We start from the raw sequence: 19751 nt of genomic DNA, 5'->3' as shown, positions 1-19751 counted from the left end.
AAACATAGGTAATTGAAGGAATGGTCAAATGTGAACTTGCCTGGTAATAGTTGATGAAGATTATATCACTCTCAGAAATTTACTTAATAGAACTATTCGTCACTCTCCGATGAAAATCTATAAAGTCAAACATTGCATTCACATAAGCAATCATTTCAGAGAACCAAATAACATGCAACATGAAAAGACTCGGAAAATCCAAATGAACACACAACACACTTAACTATCAAAAGAAAATACTAAGTGCAAAACAACATAGGGCATGGGTGCAAAAAAAAAATTGTGACGTGGACCACAGTGCATACTAGGCATACGAGTAAAACTACTATGGACAGATCCTAATGTGTGAAAAATATCGTGAGATAGGTCCAAGTGATAGGGTTTAACTACAGTGACAAAACACAAAAAGAATCACATCAATCGGAGCTACGGTTTAGGAGATATGGCCATTTGAAGTTCGAAGTCAAATCTGAATAAAGTTCAAATTTGAATTTGGAAAAGTTTACAAACATGATGCTACTTGATAGATCAAATCGTGACGAAGAATTTGCCGCTGGTTTCGTCGAATTTGGACTTACGGTTAAAAAGTTGTGGCTAAACTAAAATCAGGGACTAATATGCTAATTACAGGGACCTAACCGTGAAAGTTTTATTCGCGACCAGGTCCCTGGCCACGTGGCGGCTTCCGGGTGGCTGAGCAGCGTTCGCGGCTTAGGCTAAACGGCGAACGGCCACTAAATAGGCAAATCAGAGGCAGCGGCTTAATACAACAAAAACCGAGGTCGGTTTAACTAAACCGCATGGTTTATTAAAAACTGGAGTTAACCGATTTAACACAAAAAAACGGACCGGGCGAACGTCTTCTTACCTACGACGACGACGACAGGAGACGACGGCGGGCGGCGGACGGGGCGGCGGCTCCGGCGGTCCTCGACGGCAGCGAACGGGTCGGGAAGGTGCGGCACGGCGCTGGTGGTCCGGTGGTGTAGTCGGCGGGCGGTGGGGTGCCAGCGACGAGCAGAGGGAGGCGGCAGCGTCCAGAGCTCCGGTGAGGGCGCGTCACGTCGGGGCGGCAACTCCGGCGAGTTCCGGCGACAGCGGAGGCCACCGGAAGATGCGGCGCATCCAGGGCGTTCGGATGCTGGTGCTGCGGGCCGTCGGCGGCGTCCAGACAGGCGGAGGAAGGGCAGCGGCGCTCCGCTCACTCCGGCGAGGTTGGACGTGCTCCGGGCGGTCGTTCCCGTGGGACCTATGGGCCAAAACCATGTCAACAAGATTTCCTAGGATGGGGCGACTCGATTGACAAAGATATGGAGGTCAGGGAGTGCTCCCTGACGACGGAATGGACCGTCGAAGACCTCGGCTCCGGCGAGATGCGAAGTGATGGGATGGCGGCTAGAAGCGGCGTGGGGAGCAGCAAGACGGTGAGATCGAACGAGGAGCCTCGGGGGCTTCTTATAGGCGCAGTAGAGACTCCGGTGGCGAGGGGATAAGCCTCATCCATGAGGGAAACGGCCGGCGGGTTCGGCGGCGCACGCAACATCCTTCCCGTGCTCTGCGCGGGAGGTTGGAGACGAGCTGGGGAAGTGGGGCCCACGGGTCAGTGGCCGCGGCGGGTAGCGAGCGAGGGGAAATGGGGTGCGGGCGGCCGACACTTAAGGCCTTCGGGCGCTCGGGCAGACTGCAGGGCTGGCTGGCTCTTGGGCCGAAGGGCATGGGCCGGCTCAGGCGCGCGCGTGTGTGTGTGTGTGTTTTGATAAAAAGTTTTTTTTAACAATCAGAAAAAACAAACAAATTGAGTAATAATAAAAAAAACTATATAGGCATATTATATATCAAAATGCTTAGAAAAATACCAAGAATAAGATGAACTATTTTCCAAGTTCAAATAAATTCCAAAAAAATTCATAAAAGTCAAACAGTGCTACTGTTGCATTTAAAATCAACAAAAATCATTTTTTAAATAGCAAAATGATTTCAAATTTATTTTATCCTAATTTTCCATTGAAGGGAATCATTTTACCCTTATTTCCATTTATTATTTTTTTAGGAGAAAAATATTTTGAAAAGAAACTCAAATAACTCCCAATTGGATTTGAATTTGGAATTTCAAACAACTTCAAATGGAAAATGAGTTTCAAATAACTTCAAAGTGACTTCCAATTTATTTCTTTGAAACTTCCAGCTCTCTTTGTTCAAATATGAAGAAGTCATTTTATCTTCCGTCATGAACTCATTGAGTTGCTTAAAGTTTCTAAATTTGAAATATTTCAACTGAAATTCAAATCATTTTCAAACCCCTTTTCATTTCCACTAATGGAAGAAGTCATATTATCTTCACTCTAGGGTTTTGTAATGAAATGAATTTGAACTCAGGGAGATCAAAATGCAAGATGAAAAGTTTTGGGAAAGTCCTTTTATTCCTTCTCATTCAACTTTCAAAAAGTTTTCAATTTCCAATCATTTTCACACAATCAACCACACAACAATCAAACAAACAATCATAATAATTTATTTAATATAACATTCCAAAATTTAGAATTTTGGGATGTTACAGATTCATAATGTAATCTAGTTAGTTTTGTTAGGGCTTGATCCCTAGTATCCACTATGTTCTGAGATTGATGTTGCTATGACTTTGCCATGCTTAATGCTTGTCACTTTGGGCCTGTGTGCCATGATTTCACCGTTTATGTTATCACAATTATATCCATGTTCTAGATCCGATCTTGCAAGTTATAGTCACCTACTACGTGTTATGATCCGGCAACCCCGGAGTGACAATAGTCGGGACCACTCCCGATGATGGCCATAGTTTGAGGAGTTCATGTATTCACCGTGTGTTAATGCTTTGTTCCGGTTCTCTATTAAAAGGAGGCCTTAATATCCCTTAGTTTCCAATTGGACCCCGCTGCCACGGGAGGGTAGGACAAAAGATGTCATGCAAGTTCTTTCCATAAGAACGTATGACTATTTATGGAATACACGCCTAGAATATATTTATGAACTGGAGTTAGTGTCGTATCGCCCTAGGTTATGACTATCACATGATGAATATCATCCAACAAATTACCGATCCAATGCCTATGAATTTATCTTATATTGTTCTTGCTAAGTTACCACTAATATCGTTACTGTTGCACTTGTTACAAAACTACTGCTATCACTATTACCGTTACCATTGTTGTTACTACTATTATCAAAACTATCAAACTACTTTGCTATTGATCACTTTGCTGCAGATAATTAATCTCCAGGTGTGGTTGAATTGACAACTCAGCTGCTAATACTTACAAATATTCTTTGGCTCCCCTTGTGTTGAATCTATAAATTTGGGTTGAATACTCGACCCTCGAAAACTGTTGCAATCCCATATACTTGTGGGTTACCAATGTTGTGATGTGATATGGTCAAGACGTGATGCAATATACATTGTTGTATGAGATGATCATGTTTTGTAATATTGACAACCGGCAGGAGCCTTTGGGTTGTCTCTTTATTGTATGAAATGCAAGCGCCATGTAATTTCTTTACTTTATCTCTATGCATTAGCAATAGTTGTAGAAGCAGTAGTTGGCGAGACGACCCCGACGCAACGATGGAGATCAAGGTGTCGAGCCGGTGATGATGGAGATCATGACGATGCTTTGGAGATGGAGATCAAAAGCACAAGATGATGATGGCCATATCATGTCACATATTTTGATTGCATGTGATGTTTATCCTTTATGCATTTTGCTTATAACGGCGGTAGCATTATAAGATGATCCCTTCACTAAACTTCAAGATAAAAGTGTTCTCCCCGAGTATGCACCGTTGCGAAAGTTCATCGTTTCGAAGCACCTCCTGACGATCGGGTGTGATAGACTCTTGTTCACATGCAACGGGTGTAAGACAGTTTTGCACATGTAGAATACTTGGGTTAAACTTGACGAGCCTAGCATGTACAGTCATGGTCTCAGAACACTGGAGACCGAAAGGTCGAACGTGAGTCATATAGTAGAGATGTTCAACATTGATGACTACCCCATCTCACGTGATGATCGGACATGGGTTAGTTGATTTGGATCATGTATCACTTAGATAACTTGGGGGATGTTTATTTAAGTGGGAGTTAATTAGTAATTTGTTTAATTGAACTTAATTTATCATGAACTTAGTCTTAATAGTTTTGCATATCTATGTTGTAGATCAATAGCTCGCGACATAGCTCCCCTATTTCTGATATGTTCCTAGAGAAAACTAAGTTGAAAGATGATGGTAGCAATAAAGCATTTTGGGTCCATGATCTGAGGATTATCCTCATTGCTGCACAGAAGAATTATGTCCTTGATGCACCGCTAGGTGATAGACCTGTTGCATGAGCTGATGCAGACGTTATGAACGTTTGTCAAGATCGATATGATAACTACTTGATAGTTTAGTGCGCCATGCTTTACGACTTAGAATCAGGGATCCAAAAATGATTTGAATGCCATGGAATATGTGAGATGTTCCAAGAGCTGAAATTGGTATTTCTTACTCATGCCCGTGGCAAGAGGTATGAGATCTCTGACAAGTACTTTGCCTACAAGATAGAGGAGAATAGCTCAGCCAGTGAGCATGTGCTCAGAATGTCTGGGTACTACAATCACTTGAATCAAGTGGGAGTTAATCTTCCACATAAGATAGTGTTTGACAGAGTTATCTAGTCACTATCACCAAGCTACTAGAACTTCACGATGAACTATAATATGCAAGGGATGATGAAAACGATTCCCCAGCTCTCCGCGATGCTGAAATCGACGAAGGTAGAAATCAAGAAAGAGCATCAAGTGTTGATGGTTAACAAGACCACTAGTTTCAAGAAAAGGGCAAGGGAAAGAAAGGGAACTTCAAGAATAATGGAAAGCAAGTTGCCGCTCCCAGGTAGAAGCCCAAAGCTGGACCTAAGCCTGAAACTAAGTGCTTCTACTGCAAAGGGAATGGTCACTGGAAGCGGAATACATGCATGTTATTGATGTGTACCTTACTAATTCTTGTAGCAGTGCCTGGGTATTTGATACTAGTTCAGTTGCTCATACTCGTAACTCGAAACAGGAGCTGCGGAATAAACAAAGATTGGCTAAGGACGAGGTGATGATGCGTGTGTGGAATGGTTCCAAGGTCGATGTGATCGCCATCGGCACACTACCTCTACATATACCTTCTGGATTAGTTTTAGACCTCAATAATTGTTGTTTGGTGCCCGTGTTGAGCATGAACATTATATCTAGATCTTCTTTATTGTGAGACGGTTATTCATTTAAATCAGAAAATAATGGTTGTTCTATTTATATGAGTAATATCTTTTATGGTCATGCACCCTTGATGAATGGTCTATTCTTGTTGAATCTTGATCGTAATGATACACATATTTATAATATTGATGCCAAAAGATGCAAAGTTGATAATGATAGTGCAACATACGTGTGGCACTGTCGTTTAGGTCATATTAGTGTAAAGTGCATGAAGAAACTCCATATGGATGGACTTTTGGAATCACTTGATTATGAATCATTTGATACTTGCGAACCATGCCTCATGGGCAAGATGACTAAAAATCCGTTCTCCGGAACAATGGAGCGAGCTAATGACTTATTGGAAATAATACATACCTATGTATGCGGTCCAAAGAGTGTTGAGGCACGCGGCGGGTATCGTTATTTTCTGACCTTCACAGATGATTTGAGTATGTATGAGTATATCTACTTGATGAAACACAAGTCTGAAACATTTGAAAAGTTCAAAGAATTTCAGAGTGAATTAGAGAATCATCGTAACAAGAAAATAAAGTTTCTACGATCTGATCGTGGAGGCGAATATTTGAATTACAAAGTTTGTCCTTCATTTAAAATAATGCGAAATTGTTTCACAACTCACGCCACCTGGAACACCACAGCGTAATGGTGTGTCCGAACATCATGACCATACTTTATTGGATATGGTACGTTCTATGATGTCTCTTACTGATTTACCGCTATCATTTTGGGGTTATGCATTAGAGACAGCCGCACTCACGTTAAATAGGGCACCGTCTAAATCGGTTGAGACGACACCATATGAAATGTGGTTTGGCAAGAAACCGAAGCTGTCGTTTCTTAAAGTTTGGGGTTGCGACACTTATCTCAAAAGGTTTCAGCCTGATAAGCTCGAACCCAAATTGGATAAGTGCATCTTCATAGGATACCCTAAGGAAACAATTGGGTACACCTTCTACCATAGATCCGAAGGCAAGATCTTTGTTGCCAAGAATGGAACCTTTCTTGAGAAGGAGTTTCTCTCGAAAGAAGTGAGTGGGAGGAAAGTAGAACTTGATGAGGTAATTGTACCTTCTCTTGAATTGGAAAGTAGCACATCAGAGAAATTCGTTCTCGTGATGCCTAAACCAACTAGAGAGGACGCTAATGATGATGATCATGAAACTTCAGATCAAGTTACTACCGGACCTTGTAGGTCGAACAGAGCACATTCCGCACGAGAGTGGTATGGTAATCGTCTCCTGGAAGTCATGTTACTAGACCATGGCAAACCTATGAACTATGAAGAAGCTATGATGAGCCCAGATTCCAATAAATGGCTTGAGGCCATGAAATGTGAGATAGGATCCATGTATGAGAACAAAGCATGGACTTTGGTGGACTTGCCCGATGATCGGCAAGCCATTGAGAATAAATGGATCTTTAAGCAGAAGACATACGCTGATGGTAATGTCACCATCTACAAAGCTTGACTTGTCGCAAAAGGTTTTCGACAAGTTCAAGGGGTTGACTATGATGAGACCTTCTCATATGTAGCGATGCTTAAGTCAGTCCGAATCATGTTAGCAATTGCCGCATTTTATAATTATGAAATCTGGCAAATGGACGTCAAAACTGCATTCATTAATGGATTTCTTAAAGAAGAGTTGTATATGATGCAAACAGAAGGTTTTTTCGGTCCTAAAGCTGCTAACAAAGTGTGCAAGCTCCAGCGATCAATCTATGGACTGGTGCAAGCATCTCGGAGTTGGAATATACGCTTTGAGGAGGTGATCAAAGCATATGGTTTTATACAGACTTATGGTGAAGCCTGTATTTACAAGAAAGTGAGCGGGAGCTCTATAGCATTTCTGATATTATATGTGGATGACATATTGTTGATTGGAAATGATATAGAATTTCTGGATAGCATAACGGATACTTGAATAAGAATTTTTCAATGAAAGACCTTGGTGAAGCTGCTTATAGATTGGGCATCAAGATCTATAGGGATAGATCAAGATGCTTAATAGGACTTTCACAAAGCACATACCTTGATAAAGTTTTGAAGAAGTTCAAAATGGATCAGTCAAAGAAAGGGTAGTTGCCTGTGTTACAAGGTGTGAAATTGAATCAGACTCAAAGCCTGACCATTGCAGAAGATATATAGAAAATGAAATTCATTCCCTATGCCTCAACCATTGGTTCTATCATGTATGCTATGCTGTGTACCACACCCGATGTGTGCCTTGCCATAAGTTTGGCAGGGTGATACGTCCCCAACGTATCTATAATTTTTGATTGCTCCATGCTATATTATCTACTGTTTTGGACTATATTGGGCTTTATTTTCCACTTTTATATTATTTTTGGGGCTAACCTATTAACCGGAGGCCCAGCCCAGAATTGATGTTTTTTTTGCCTATTTCAGTGTTTCGAAGAAACAGAATATCAAACGGAGTCTAAACGGAATGAAACCTTCGGGAACGTGATTTTCTCACCGAACGTGATCCAGGAGACTTGGACCCTACTCCAAGGCATCAGAGAGGCGGTCACGAGGGTGGGGGGCGCCCCCCCTAGGGCACGCCCCCTGCCTCGTGGGCCCCTCGATGCTCCACCAACGTACTCCTTCCTCCTATATATACCTACGTACCCCCAAACGAACAGATACGGAGCCAAAAACCTAATTCCACCGCCACAACTTTCTGTATCCACGAGATCCCATCTTGGGGCCTGTTCCGGAGCTCCGCCGGAGAGGGCCGTCATCACGGAGGGCTTCTACATCATCATAGCCTCTCCGATGAAGTGTGAGTAGTTTACCTCAGACCTTCGGGTCCATAGTTAGTAGCTAGATGGCTTCTTCTCTCTTTTTGGATCTCAATACAAAGTTCTCCCCCTCTCTCGTGGAGATCTATTTGATGTAATCTTCTTTTTGCGGTGTGTTTGTTGAGACCGATGAGTTGTGGGTTTATGATCAAGTCTATCTATGAATAATATTTGAATCTTCTCTGAATTCTTTTATGTATGATTGGTTATCTTTGCAAGTCTCTTCGAATTATCCGTTTGGTTTGGCCAACTAGATTGGTAGTTCTTGCCATGGGAGAAGTGCTTAGCTTTGGGTTCGATCTTGCGGTGTCCTCTCCCAGTGACAGAAGGGGCAGCAAGGCACGTATTGTATCGTTGCCATCGAGGATAACAAGATGGGGTTTATTTCATATTGCATGAATTTATCTCTCTACATCATGTCATCTTGCTTAAGGTGTTACTTTGTTTTTAACTTAATACTCTAGATGCATGCTGGATAGCGGTCGATGAGTGGAGTAATAGTAGTAGATGCAGAATCGTTTCGGTCTACTTGTCACGGACGTGATGCCTATATACATGGTCATGCCTAGATATTCTCATAACTATGCTCAATTCTGTCAATTGCTCAACAGTAATTTGTTCACCCACCGTAGAATACTTATGCTCTTGAGAGAAGCCACTAGTGAAACCTATGGCCCCCGGGTCTATTCTCATCATATCAATCTCCATCACTTTAATCTTGCTTTACTTTTTTACTTTGCCTTTACTTTTTACCTTGCATCTTTATACCAAAAATACCAAAAATATTATATCTATCAGATCTCACTCTCGTAAGTGACTGTGAAGGGATTGACAACCCCTAATCGCGTTGGTTGTGAGTAGCTATCATTTTGTGCAGGTACGAGGGACTTGAGCGTGGCCTCCTACTGGATTTATACCTTGGTTCTCAAAACTGAGGGAAATACTTACACTACTCTGCTGCATCATCCCTTCCTCTTCGGGGAAAACCAACGCAAGCTCAAGAGGTAGCAAGAAGGATTTCTGGCGCCATTGATGGGGAGTCTACGCAAAAGGTCAACATACCAAGTACCCATCACAATCCCTATCTCTCGCATTACATTATTTGCCATTTGCCTCTCGTTTTCCTCTCCCCCACTTCACCCTTGCCGTTTTATTCGCCCTCTCTCTCTCTCTATCCTCGCTCTCTTGCCTGCTTGCCTTTTGTTTCCTTGTGTGCTAGTTTGCTTGCTTGTCATTATGTCTGAAATTGGGGAAGTTATCGCCAATATGGGCGATAACAATGTCATAGAAAATTCTGATGCTCCGGCTGAAGAACCCCCTACCTACCATTCAAAAAGATTTCGAATCGGTAGTGGTAATATTATTGGAAAAGGAGTTATTCAAGATATCTTTACTTGTGCCAGTGCTTCGCCCTCTATGGGCGGTTCTATTCTTCATATAACTAGTAGTCTTGCGGACGCTATCGCCATGCTTATCGTTGAACTTGAAAGGCAATTTATACATATGCACCCATCTATACAAATAATTTTCCTAGAATTTTCTAATATCGAGCATTCTTCTGTTAAGCATGCCGCTACTATATTTTTGGCTCATGAATTTAGATTTATAATAAAAGAAGCCAAAGAAATCTTTGCGCACTATAGGGTGGACGCTGGTCGTCCTTCCATAGAATCTATCCTCTTCAATCAAGAAGAAATTATGCGCTTTCAATCCCTTGATTATGTTGCTTTTAATGAAAACCTTAGAAAAAAGGTGCCAATCAATATTTTAATTGATAGAATCTCTGAAATTAATGATGATTTGGCTATTCGAAATAACGAGCTAGGGTGCTCTCTTGATTTTATGCTCACAAGGTTCTGTCAAAAGAATGCTTATAATGATGAATTGGTTGTACAATACGAAGGGCCGAAAGAGGAATCTATACCTCCTAAAATTGATCTTGGGGACTTCTGTCCTATTAAATTTAGCCCTTTTGATTACTTTTGCTTGCCTCAAAGAAAACTTGCTGCCGAACATAGAGAATATGAAATGAGTTTCTCCGATCTATCTTATTACTACGGCACTACCTAGATCTATCCTCGCTTTTATGCCTAGCTAGGGGCGTTAAATGATAGCGCTTGTTGGGAGGCCACCCAATTTTATTTTTATTCCTTGCTTTTTGCTCCTGTTTAGTAATAAATAAATTATCTAGCCTCTGTTTTGGTTGTGTTTTTTGTGTTTAATTAGTGTTTGTGCCAAGTAGAACCGTTGGGAAGACTTGGGGAAAGTCTTGTTGAACTTGCTGTAAAAAACAGAAACTTTAGCACTCACGAGAACTGCTGTCATTTTTATTTTAAGAGTGATATTTAGTTAATTATTTTTGCATATGATTAGTAGATAAATTCCTCACGTCCATAAATTTATTTTAGAATTTTTGGGGTTCCAGATCTTGCGCTAGCTACAGATTACTACAGACTGTTCTGTTTTTGACAGATTCTGTTTTTCGTGTGTTGTTTGCTTATTTTGATGAATCTATGGTTAGTAAAAATAGTTTATAATCCATATAGAAGTTGGAATAAAGTAGGTTTAACACCAATATAAATAAAGAATGAGTTCATTACATTACCTTGAAGTGGTCTTTTGTTTTCTTTCGCTAACGGAGCTCACGAGTTTTCTACTTTAAGTTTTGTGTTGTGAAGTTTTCAAGTTTTGGGTGAATTCTTGTGATGGATTATGGAACAAGGAGTGGAAAGAGCCTAAGCTTGGGGATGCCCATGGCACCCCCAAGATAATCCAAGGACACCAAAAAGTCAAAGCTTGGGGATGCCCCGGAAGGCATCCCTTCTTTCGTCCACTTCCATCGGTAATTTACTTGGAGCTATATTTTTATTCACCAACATGATATGTGTTTTGCTTGGAGCGTCTTGTATTATTTTTGTCTTTGTGTTTTAGTATGCCACAATCATCCTTGCTGTACACACCTTTTGAGAGAGCCATACATGAATTAAAATTTGATAGAATACTCTATGTGCTTCACTTATATCTTTTGAGCTAAGTAGTTTTGCTCTATGTGCTTCACTTATATCTTCTTGAGCTAAGTAATCTTGCTCTATGTGCTTCACTTAGATTTTTTTAGCACGGTGGTGGATTTGTTTTAAAGAAACTATTTATCTCTCATGCTTCACTTAAATTATTTTGAGAGTCTTAATAGCATGGTAATTTGCTTAATAATAACATGCTTGGTATTCAAGATTTGTGAAACTTTCTTTTGAGTGTGTTGAATACTAAGAAAAGTTGGATGCTTGATAATCGTTTTGAGATATGGAGGTAGTAATATCAAAGTCATGATAGTAGAGTAATTGTGAATTTGAGAAGTGCTTGAGTTAAAGTTTGCAAGTCCCGTAGCATGCACGTATGGTAAACGTTATGCAACAAATTTGAAACATGAGGTGTTATTTGATTGTCCTCCTTATGAGTGGCGGTCGGGGACGAGCGATGGTCTTTTCCTACCAATCTATCCCCCCAGGAGCATGCGCGTAATACTTCAGGTTTTGATGGCTTGTAGATTTTTGCAATAAGTATATGAGTTCTTTATGACTAATGTTGAGTCCATGGATTATACGCACTCTCACCCTTCCATCATTGCTAGCCTCTACGGTACCATGCATTGCCCTTTCTCACATCGAGAGTTGGTGCAAACTTCGCCCGTGCATCCAAACCCCGTGATATGATACGCTCTTTCACACATAAACCTCCTTATATCTTCCTCAAAACAGCCACCATACCTACCTATTATGGCAGTTCCATAGCCATTCCGAGATATATTGCCATGCAACTTTCCACCATCCAGTTTATCATGACACATCCATCATTGTCATATTGCTTAGCATGATCATGTAGTTGACATAGTATTTGTGGCAAAGCCACCGTTCATAATTTTTTTCATACTTGTCACTCTTGATTCATTGCATATCCCGGTACACCGCCGGAGGCATCCATATAGAGTCATACTTTGTTTTAGAATCGAGTTGTAATCATTGAGTTGTAAATAAATAAAAGTGTGATGATCATCATTTAATAGAGCATTGTCCCAAAAAAGAGAGAAAGGCCAAAGAAATAAAGAAGGCCCCAAAAAAGAAAATAAATAAAAAGGGGCAATGCTACTATTCCTTTTTCCACACTTGTGCTTCAAAGTAGCACCATGTTCTTCATATAGAGAGTCTCTTGAGTTATCACTTCCATATACTAGTGGGAATTTTCATTATTGAACTTGGCTTGTATATTCTAACAATGGGCCTCCTCAAGTTCCCTAGGTCTTCGTGAGCAAGCAAGTTGGATGCACACCCACTTAGTTTCTTTTGTTGAGCTTTCATACATTTATAGCTCTAGTGCATCCGTTGCATGGCAATCCCTACTCCTTGCATTAACATCAATTGATGGGCATCTCCATAGCCCATTGATTAGCCTCGTTGATGTGAGACTTTCTCCTTTTTGTCTTCTCCACATAACCCCTACCATTATATTCTATTCCACCCATAGTGCTATATCCATGGCTCACGCTCATGTATTGCGTGAAAGTTTATGAGTTTGAAATTATTAAGGTATGAAACAATTGCTTGGCTTGTCATCGGGGTTGTGCATGATGAGAGCATTCTTGTGTGACGAAAATGGAGCATGACTAAACTATATGATTTTGTAGGGATGAACTTTCTTTGGCCGTCTTACTTTAAGAAAACATAATTGCTTTGTTGGTTTGCTTGAAGTATTATTATTCTTTATGTCAATATGAACTTTTGTCTTGAATCTTCCTAATCTGAATATTCATACCACAATTAAGAAGATTTGCATTGAAATTATGCCAAGTAGCACTCTGCATCAAAAATTCTCTTTTTATCATTTACCTACTCGAGGACGAGCAGGAATTAAGCTTGGGGATGCCTGATACGTCTCCAACGTATCTATAATTTTTTATTGCTCCATGCTATATTATCTACTGTTTTGGACTATATTGGGATTTTTCCACTTTTATATTATTTTTGGGACTAACCTATTAACCGGAGGCCCAGCCCAGAATTGCTGTTTTTTTGCCTACTTCAATGTTTTGAAGAAACGGAATATCAAACGGAGTCCAAACGGAATGAAACCTTCGGGAACGTGATTTTCTCACCGAACGTGATCCAGGAGACTTGGACCCTACTCCAAGGCATAAGAGAGGCGGTCACGAGGGTGGGGGGCGCCCCCCTAGGGCGCGCCCCCTGCCTCGTGGGCCCCTCGATGCTCCACCGACGTACTCCTTCCTCCTATATATACCTACGTACCCCCAAACGAAAAGATACGGAGCCAAAAACCTAATTCCATCGCCGCAACTTTCTGTATCCACGAGATCCCATCTTGGGGCCTGTTCTGGAGCTCTACCGGAGAGGGCCGTCATCACGGAGGGCTTCTACATCATCATAGCCTCTCCGATGAAGTGTGAGTAGTTTACCTCAGACCTTCGGGTCCATAGTTAGTAGCTAGATGGCTTCTTCTCTCTTTTTGGATCTCAATACAAAGTTCTCCCCCTCTCTCGTGGACATCTATTCGATGTAATCTTCTTTTTGCGGTGTGTTTGTTGAGACCGATGAATTGTGGGTTTATGATCAAGTCTATCTATGAATAATATTTGAATCTTCTCTGAATTCTTTTATGTATGATTGGTTATCTTTGCAAGTCTCTTCGAATTATCCGTTTGGTTTGGCCAACTAGATTGGTAGTTCTTGCCATGGGAGAAGTGCTTAGCTTTGGGTTCGATCTTGCGGTGTCCTTTCCCAGTGACAGAAGGTGCAGCAAGGCACGTATTGTATCGTTGCCATCGAGGATAACAAGATGGGGTTTATTTCATATTGCATGAATTTATCTCTCTACATCATGTCATCTTGCTTAAGGTGTTACTCTGTTTTTAACTTAATACTCTAGATGCATGCTGGATAGCGGTCGATGAGTGGAGTAATAGTAGTAGATGCAGAATCGTTTCGGTCTACTTTTCACGGACGTGATGCCTATATACATGATCATGCCTAGATATTATCATAACTATGCTAAATTCTATCAATTGCTCAATAGTAATTTGTTCACCCACTGTAGAATACTTATGCTCTTGAGAGAAGCCACTAGTGAAACCTATGGCCCCCGGGTCTATTCTCATCATATCAATCGCCATCACTTTAATCTTGATTTACTTTTTACTTTGCATCTTTATACCAAAAATATTATATCTATCAGATCTCACTCTCGTAAGTGACCGTGAAGGGATTGACAACCCCTAATCGCGTTGGTTGCGAGTAGCTATCGTTTTGTGCAGGTACGAGGGACTTGAGCGTGGCCTCCTACTGGATTGATACCTTGGTTCTCAAAAACTGAGGGAAATACTTACGCTATAAGTATTTCCCTCAGTTTTTGAGAACCAAGGTATCAATCAAGTAGGAGACTACACGCAAGTCGCTTAGTACCTGCACAAACAATCAAAAACCTTGCAACCAACACGATAAAGGGGTTATCAATCCCTTCACGGCCACTTGCAAAAGTGAGATCTGATAAAGATAATAAGATAAATATTTTTGGTATTTTTGTTGTATAGATTGGAAAATAAAGATTGCAAAATAAATAGTAAACTAGAATTATAGATCGAAAACTTATATGATGTAAAGTAGACCCGGGGGCCATAGGTTCACTAGTGGCTTCTCTCATGATAGCATATATTACGGTGGGTGAACAAATTACTGCCGAGCAATTGATAGAAAAGCGCATAGTTATGATGATATCTAAGGCAATGATCATGAATATAGGCATGCAAGTGCAACTATCCCTGGGTGGTTTTGGTAATTCCTAACAACATATAGCTCATTGAGCTAACATTATTCCAAGATTAATATTTCAGGAAAAGCTCAATGAATGGCATGGCATGGATGAGGAAAGTGGATCCCTCAAAATTCTAAGGACAAAAAGTTTGGCTGAAGCTTCAAGATCAAGACTCTACATTTCATATTTTAGTGATCCAAGACCACATTGAGTCTATAGGAAAAGCCAATACTATCAAGGAGGGATGAGGTGTTGCTTAATGGCTTGCTTGCTCAAAATGCTTAGTGATATGCTTCAAAACCCTCAACTACCTTCCCACATCCACATATGACCTAAACCAAAAGTCAAACTCAGCCCCACCGATTCTTTCTATCTGGCGCCACCGAGTTTCAAATGTCATAGCCACTGCCACAAACCCTAGGCAAATCGGTCTCATCGATAGGGATCTCGGTCTCACCGAGTAATCTCTCTGTTTCCCATCGTAACATTTCAGTCTTACCAAGATGAGCGATCGGTCCCACCGAGATTGCAATGTAAACTCTCTGTTTCCCTTTTGTAACATTTCGGTCTCACCGAGATGAGCGAATCGGTCCCACCGAGTTTACCTGACCAACTCTCTGGTTAGCTTATTACCAAAATCGGTCCCACCGAGTTTGTGTAATCGGTCACACCGAGATTATGTTATGCCCTAACCCTAACCATATCGGTCCTACCGAGTTGCATCTCAGTCCCACCGAAAATCCTAACGGTCACTAGGTTTGCAGAATCGGTCCGAACGAGTTTAACCATTCGGTCCCACCGAGTTTGGCAAATTGTGTGTAATGGTTAGATTCTGTGTGGAGGCTATATATACCCCTCCACCCACTCTTCATTCGTGGAGAGAGCCATCAGAACATACCTACACTTCCAATACTTATTTTCTGAGAGAGAACCACCTACACTTGTGTTGAGGTCAAGATATTCCATTCCAACCATATGAATCTTGATCTCTAGCCTTCCCCAAGTTGCTTTCCACTCAAATCTTCTTCCCACCAAATCCAAATGCTTTGAGAGAGAGTTGAGTGTTGGGGAGACTATCATTTGAAGCACAAGAGCAAGGAGTTCATCATCAACACACCATTTGTTACTTCTTGGAGAGTGGTGTCTCCTAGATTGGCTAGGTGTCACTTGGGAGCCTCTGAGAAGCTTGTGGAGTTGAACCAAGGAGTTTGTAAGGGCAAGGAGATCGCCTACTTCGTGAAGATCTACCGCTAGTGAGGCAAGTCCTTCGTGGGAGACGGCCGTGACGGAATAGACAAGGTTGCTTCTTCGTGGACCCTTCGTGGGTGGAGCCCTCCGTGGACTCGCGCAACCGTTACCCTCCGTGGGTTGAAGTCTCCATCAACGTGGATGTACGATAGCACCACCTATCGGAACCACGACAAAAACATCTGTGTCTCCAATTGCGTTTGAATCCTCCAAACCCTTCCCTTTACATTCTTGCAAGTTGCATTCTTTACTTTCCGCTGCTCATATACTCTTTTGCATGCTTGCTTGAATTGTGTGGAGATTGCTTGACTTGTGCTAAGATAGCTAAAATCTGCCAAGAACTAAAATTGGGAAAAGGCTAGATTTTTATTTGGTTAAGTAGTCTAATCACCCCCCCTCTAGACATACTTTCAATCCTACAAGTGGTATCAGAGCTTTGGTCACCATTTGCTTTGATTTCCATAGCTTTTGGCGGTCATAGCCTTGGTTTCACAACCTAGGAGAGTATGGCGTCTAGCGAGGGAAATTATCACCGTAGAGGTCCTTACTTTGATGGCACTAATTTTGCTAGTTGGAAGCATAAGATGAAAATGCATATTCTTGGACATAACCCCGCCATTTGGGCTATTGTGTGTATTGGCTTGCAAGGTGAATTCTTTGATGGGAAAGAACCGAACCGTGAAGCCACCCCGGAAGAGTTGAAAATGCTGCAATACAATGCTCAAGCTTGTGATATCCTCTTCAACGGATTGTGCCCCGAAGAATTCAACAAAATCAGCCGTCTTGAGAATGCAAAGGAAATTTGGGATACTTTGATTGATATGCATGAAGGTACCGACTCCGTCAAGGAATCCAAATTTGATGTGCTTCAAAGTCAACTTGACAAGTTCAAAATGAAGGATGGTGAAGGTGTTGCTGAAATGTACTCTAGGCTTGCTCTTATCACAAATGAGATTGCCGGCTTAGGGAGTGAAGAGATGACCGATAGATTCATCATCAAGAAGATCCTAAGAGCCTTGGATGGAAAATATGATACCGTGTGCACATTGATCCAAATGATGCCAAATTACAAAGATCTCAAGCCAACGGAAGTCATCGGAAGAATTGTTGCTCATGAGATGTCACTCAAGGATAAAGAGGAACTTCACAACAAATCAAGTGGTGCTTACAAAGCCTCATGTGAAGCCCCCACATCATCAAGTGAGAAACAAACCTTTAATGAAGATTCGAGCTTAATGGTGAAGAACTTCAACAAGTTCTACAAGAGTAGAAGCAAAGAGAGAAGCTCCAAGTCAAGGTCCTACAATGACAAAAGATCTTCTAGTCGAGAGCGAAACTGCTACAATTGTGGAAGGCCCGGACACTATTCCAATGAGTGTATGGCCCCCTACAAGAGAAGAGAAGATTATCCCAAGAGAAGAAGTAGAAGAGAAGAATCACCATCTAGAGAAAGAAGGAGTAGAGATGATCGTTATGAACGAAGACCCTCACGGAGAAGCAAGGATTCGGAAAGAAAGGACAAGTCATCAAGGAGCTACACAAAACGAAGACATCAAGCTCACGTTGGTGAATGGGTATCCGGCTCTGACTCCGACAACCACTCCGAGAGAAGCTATCACTCCGACTCCGAATATACTCAAGATGAAGGTGTTGCCGGTCTAGCACTTGTGACAACCAACTCCTACGACATATTGGACTCACCAAATGAAGGAGTTGGAACATGCTTCATGGCTAAAGGCCCAAAGGTATCACACCCCGAGTATGTTGATTTCAATAGTGATGAAGATGACTTGTTAGGTGATGATGATTTACTTGTTGACAACTCTAGTGATGAATACTATGATGAAACGTCAATTAATCATGCTAATCAAGATAAAACGAATGGAAATGATAAGGAGAAGATTGAGTCTCTAACTAAAGAACTAAACACTCTTAAGTTAGCTCATGAAACTATCTTAGGAGATCATCGAGAACTTTTAAGGACTCATGAGAAATTATGCTTTGAAAAGCTCAACCTTGAGCAAGAGCATGAGTTCTTAAAAACAATCAATGATGATCTTCACAAGAAAAGTTCTTCTTACATTGCCAAGCGTTTACTCTTATCCACTTACATGCCTCAAGTCAAGTCTAGTAACAAGAACAAGAAAGATTCTTCCTCTAGTAGTAACAATAATCATGCTAAATCCAATATTGTTGCTTCTAGTAGTTCTCTTGATTCCACTAATGATTCTCTTAGCCAAGTTACACTTGAGCAAGAAAATGCTTACTGAAGGGAATTATAGAGAAAGGTGTTTACAAGAGCCTTGCCAGAAGTAAGCAATTCGAGGAAATTGTATGCAAGCAAGGAAGGCACCGGAAGAATCAAGGTGTTGGTTTTGAACGAAAGTTCAATGCAAATGGAGTTGAGTGGGAAGAAGATCAATACCCCAAGACGAAGTTTGTTCCTCAACAAGAGAAGTATGATCCTACTTCTCTCAAAGGGACACAAGCTCAAGATGATCTTCCACCACAAGACCACAAGCAAAAAGGCAAGGACAAGCTTCAAGAGGAAATTGATGCATTTGAAGAAGCTCCTAAGGCCTTGGTCAAGTGGGTTCGCAAGACTACTTCAAGTTCCACTTCATCAAGTACAACTACAACACCGAGGATTCCCATCAAGATGGTGTGGATCCCGAAGAAGAAGAAGAACTAGAGAGTTCTTGAGGGTGACTCCGCTAACATACTTCACTCTTATCATCTTGGCAAGAACAAGTGCAATCAACTTCCACATCTTGCACTAGTTCAAGGAGTCACAAACCCTCTTGTTGGTAAGACAAGGGACAAGGTAACCTAAAAGCTTTCATAGACATCATCTTGTGTGTGCATCATTCTATGTCTATGGATATCCTTGTTTGTTCCTTGTGGGACTAACCCATGTAGGTATTGAAAGTGCAACTCACTCCAATGGATAGCTCCAAATGATCTACATCAACATTGAGCATCCACATCTTCAACATCTACATGAAGTCATCATCGACAAAACCCAAGGTTAGTTCATCCCTCTTAGGGGGGATCTCACATCTAGGGGGAGCTTTACTCTAAGAATTGAGCTAAAGCAACTCTAATGGTGTGAACACAATAATGCTTTATGTAAAAGTGGTAACCCCACTTGTGCTTAAACGATGAGTATGACCTATGATCAAATGTTCTCATTTGACTCCTAAGTCAATATACTCATATATAGATGACCTAGTCATCGCCAATTGTTTGATAGATGCTAGAATTGGTTGTGCATGCTCTGCCACATATTTCAATTGCCATTTTATTGTGTGAGCATGTTGATTGCATATTTTACTCATTTGAGGACATCCACTTGTTGTTTTAATTGATTGGTTTTCTTTTCTTTTGCCAAGTGGATGGACAAGAATGCCTAAGAACCCTCTCTAGCTATCTATGCTTTTATCGTCTCAAACTCTATTCATGCTACATCACAAAATTTGATCAAGTCAGATTCGAACCACTCTGTGTGAGGAGCACTCGGAGTCCCCGATTCGTCATAGACTTAAACTTCCAAAACTTCTTTGTGCTTTTCGGTCTGACCGATTCCTCCATTTCGGTCATACC

The sequence above is a fragment of the Triticum urartu genome, chromosome 2A (assembly GCF_056163025.1).
Source record: "Triticum urartu cultivar PI428250 chromosome 2A, HENAU_Tu73, whole genome shotgun sequence".
Classification (NCBI taxonomy): domain Eukaryota; kingdom Viridiplantae; phylum Streptophyta; class Magnoliopsida; order Poales; family Poaceae; genus Triticum; species Triticum urartu.
Note: the sequence above shows the minus strand (reverse complement) of the source record.